The sequence below is a fragment of the Pan paniscus genome, chromosome 3, assembly GCF_029289425.2.
Source record: "Pan paniscus chromosome 3, NHGRI_mPanPan1-v2.0_pri, whole genome shotgun sequence".
Classification (NCBI taxonomy): Eukaryota; Metazoa; Chordata; class Mammalia; order Primates; family Hominidae; genus Pan; species Pan paniscus.
In genome coordinates, this window is record NC_073252.2 from 155,094,006 (window position 1) to 155,098,073 (window position 4,068).

The following is a 4,068-nucleotide window of genomic DNA, read 5'->3' on the forward strand; positions in this document are numbered from 1 at the left end:
GGAGCTGCAGTTTCTCTTGTTATTTGCATAAAACTTCACAGACTTAGCAACCAAATTATTCTTTTTAGAAAAGGAAACATTTATTCCTTCCTGCCGTAACCAAGTATAAAAACTTCTGTATTGTCATAATAAAAATGACTAAATTTTTCCTCAGGCTTCACTCTTCAATAGTTATACCGTTATTTATTTTCCCTTTGAAAACAGATTTACTAAAATGTGTGACAGGTTGTAGGCATTACCCCAGATATCCAAAATCTAGGTAGTAACTGCTTTCTTTCTTTTTTTTTTTTTTAAATTATGCTTTAAGTTCTAGGGTACATGTGCACAACATACAGGTTTGATACATGGGTATACAATGCCATGTTGGTTTGCTGCACCCATCAACTCATCATTTACATTAGGTATTTCTCCTAACGCTATCCCTACCCCAGCCCCCAACCCCGCAACAGGCCCTGGTGTGTGATGTTCCCCGCCCTGTGACCAAGTGATCTCATTGTTCAATTCCCACAAAAATATAGAACGCTTCAGGAGTCTGCATGTCGTCCTTGCGCAGGGGCCATGCTAATCTTCTCTGTATCGTTCCAATTTTAGTACATGTGCTGTCGAAGCGAGCATGGTAGTAACTGCTTTCTGCTCTTGCAGAAGCAAGGTTGTAGGCTGAAGTGGAACTCAACCTACAAAGCAAAGTTACACTGAAGGTTTAGACAAGGAAAGGGGCTATGTCCTAGCAATACAACTTTGAATATCAGACCTCCATTTTTAAAATAAGTAGTTTAGGTCCTCCTTCCTGGGAATTTCTGACCGCCTTCTCTGTGAGATCTAGCCTCCTACTATGCAGTGTTTCTTTGCTTCTCTGTTTTCTGGGCCATTTGTACTGGATGTCTTCTCCAAATTCCGGTCTCCTCTTTTTATTCAAAAAACAATAAGTATAATTTAGCTCTTTCTGCCTCTTTTTAGCTAAGATCCACCTTTGTACTTCTAAGGACTCCTTAAAGTGCTCTATTAAATAACAGATTAGCCAAGGTCTGTGCTGTCCTTCAGTAGCTCAAACCTGGTGAAGTCTCTGCGATTGACATCTTCCTTATTTTGCTCTTCCATAAGACTCAGTGGAAAGGGGAATTCGTTTTCTGTGTTATTTGAATCATGCCTCTTATCTTGAGAACAGAAGTAACTTTATACACAACTTTAGCCCTTCAATGCAATTGTCTGTCTCTCTCACTAGAACATGAACTCTGTGAAGGCAAACTATCATATTAACATTAGTTTCTCTCTTCGCAGCACATAGGTATTCAATAAATATTTGTGGAATGAATGAAAATGTAACAGAGCAATACAAATAAAAATTCAGTATATGAGGGAATTTCATTTGACCAAATATCACAGACATTAGCATAATTTTATCCAAGTATTATAGTCACGTGTCGCTTAACAATGAAGCTATATTCTGAGAAATGTGTCATTAATGGTGATGTCCTCATTGTGCAAACATCCTGGAGTATACCTACACAAACCTAGATGTTATAGCCTACTACACACCTAGGCCATGTGGTATAGTTTCTGGCTGTTAGTCTACGAAATCTGTACAGCATATATAATTTTTGATTTTAAAATATTTTATATTAAAATAAATGTTAATAAACAAGAGGAACAGAAAACATCAGTGATTGCCAGGGGGCAGAAAACACTGAAAACAAGGGGGCAGAGGGGAATGTTTTGGGTGATGGATCTGTCCTGCCTACCGACTGGTTACAAAACTATGCATTTGTCAAAATTCACAGACTAGACACTAAAAAGGATGATTTTACTGAATGTAAATTATAAACCTTTTCTTCAAAAAGAAAAAGAGTGAGAGAGAGGAACCAAACATATACCCTTTGTGGAAAAAAAAAGTCTTATAATAGGTTTCATCTTTTTTTTTTTTTTTTGAGACGAAGTTTTTGCTGTTGTTGCCCAGGATGGAGTGCGTTGGTGTGATCGTGGCTCACTGCTACCTCCGCCTCCCGGGTTCAAGCGATTCTCCTGCCTCAGCCTCCTGAGTAGCTGGGATTGCAGGCACCCGCCACCATGACTGGTTAATTTTTTGTATTTTTAGTAGAGATGGGGTTTCACCTTGTTCATCAGGCTGGTCTCGAACTCCTGGACTCAGGTTATCCACCCACCTCGGACTCCCAGGGTGCTGGGATTATGGACATAAGCCACCCCGCCTGGCCGTTTTTCTCTTACAGACAGTAAAAACAAGTACTAGGGATTTAAAGCAAAGAACAGTATGAGAGAGATCTTCAACAAAGAAATGTTTCAAAATGTGTGTTTTTTTTGTTTGTTTGTTTTTTTAGAACAACGTGCTTATACCAGAGGTAAGGCTTATTTTTGTATTTGGTTTGATAATTTGACTTGCAATTTTTCTATGGGAATAAAAGTGTTAGAATGCTTATTTTTAAATTTCACAAAATTTGCAGGCAGTAAGCAAGGACTTAGAGGCATAGAGGGCTCTAAAACTAGTTCTATAAAGCATCTTACCATAAAAATATGTACAGATTTTTAATAGAAAAGTATATTTCTTTACAGTAGAAAAATAATATTTGAACAAATAGTCAACTTTTCTTGAAAGACAAGAATTCAAATGTAACATACTACTTATAAACTAGCTAAAATTGAATCAGGCTGTTTATAGGAACTGATTCCAAAATTTACATATATGAATGTACGTAACTGATCTGTAGAAGCTCTTCAAAATCTATTGTGAATTTAAAAGTTAAAATTGTCCTTGCAGCTGGACGCAGTGACTCACGTCTGTAATCCCAGCACTTTGGGAGGCCGAAGTAGGCAGATCACGAGGTCAGGAGTTCGAGACTAGCCTGGCCAACATCATGACACCCCTTCTCTACTAAAAATACAAAAATTAGACGGGCATGGTGGCACGCGCCCATAATCCCAGCTACTGGGGAGGCTGAGGCAGGAGAATTGCTTGAACCCAGGAGGCGGAGCTTGCAGTGAGCCGAGATCGTGCCACTGCACTCCAACCTGGGCGACAGGGCGAGACTCCGTCTCAAAAAAAAAAAAAAAAAAGAAAAGGGAAATTGTCCTTGCAGTTTGGCGCTACAGCAGATCAGCCCGCAATGGCTGCCGGTATCCGCTGCTTTCTTGGTGTCTGAGCTGTAGAGCGGACCTGTCAAAGAGGGGCTGCTGTTTGGGTCACTTTCCCTCTGGCTGTTTGTGGCACAGGTACATGAGGACCTCAATCTTGTCCTGGAAAGAATACCACGCACTGAAAGTCTGCGAAGAAGTGAAGACACTAAAGGGGCGCAGCGTTGTGTTTACTTGGCGGCAGTGGAGCGGGTCCAGGGCAGTCCTCCTTCGCCAGGTTGGTTTTTAAAGCACTTCTTTGGTTTAGGATTCAACTTGGTCATGGTCACTTTCATTATCATTGTCATTCTCCTCATCTTTTTCCCTCTTTCCTCTTTAAGTATTTTCGGGTATTTACTAGCTAAAATCTTCTTTGGCAATATATCTTCAAGAAATTGAAAAGTTTCTGATTCCTCTGCAGTATTTGCTAAATCGCTGTCAGTGTTTTCTTTTCCTTCGCACTGCCATGTCTTTATGAAAAGGGGGCTAGATATTGAACAGAGTTCCATTGCCTTGGCCGTGAGCACCAGCGTCTCCTGGTTGACGCTGGACACCTCGGGAAGCTCTTCATGATGACCCGGATGCGGGACAGGGGCAGCCAGAGGAGCGGCTGCTGCCGGCGCTTTTCTTTGCCCACGACCACCTCCGCCATCTTCCCGCCACTGACGGTCGCACCAGGAAGTGGCTGCTTGGCCAGCCCGTGTGTGTGCGGGGCCTGTACAGCATATTACTGCACTGAATACTGCAGGCAATTGTAACACAATGGTATTTGTGTATCTAAACATACCTAAACATAGAAAAGGTATATCATAGAAATGTGACATAAAAGATTAAAGTGGTGTATAGGGGCACTTCCCATGAATGGAGCTTCAGGACTGGAGGTTGCTCTGGGTGAGCCAGTTTACATTTACTGGGTGAGTGAATATAAAAGCCTAGGATATGACT

The 4,068-nt window shown here is 41.2% G+C and overlaps 1 non-coding gene and 1 pseudogene across 1 annotated transcript; both read right to left on the minus strand.

Annotated features, from left to right (window-relative positions):
* Positions 1-508: 508 nt before the first annotated feature.
* LOC112439788 (U6 spliceosomal RNA) lies at positions 509-615 on the minus strand. Its single transcript, XR_003028008.1, has one exon. It is a non-coding gene; the product is annotated as a U6 spliceosomal RNA (small nuclear RNA).
* A 931-nt stretch (positions 616-1,546) lies between these two features.
* LOC100981228 (chromatin accessibility complex protein 1-like) lies at positions 1,547-3,775 on the minus strand (annotated as a pseudogene).
* Positions 3,776-4,068: the final 293 nt, after the last annotated feature.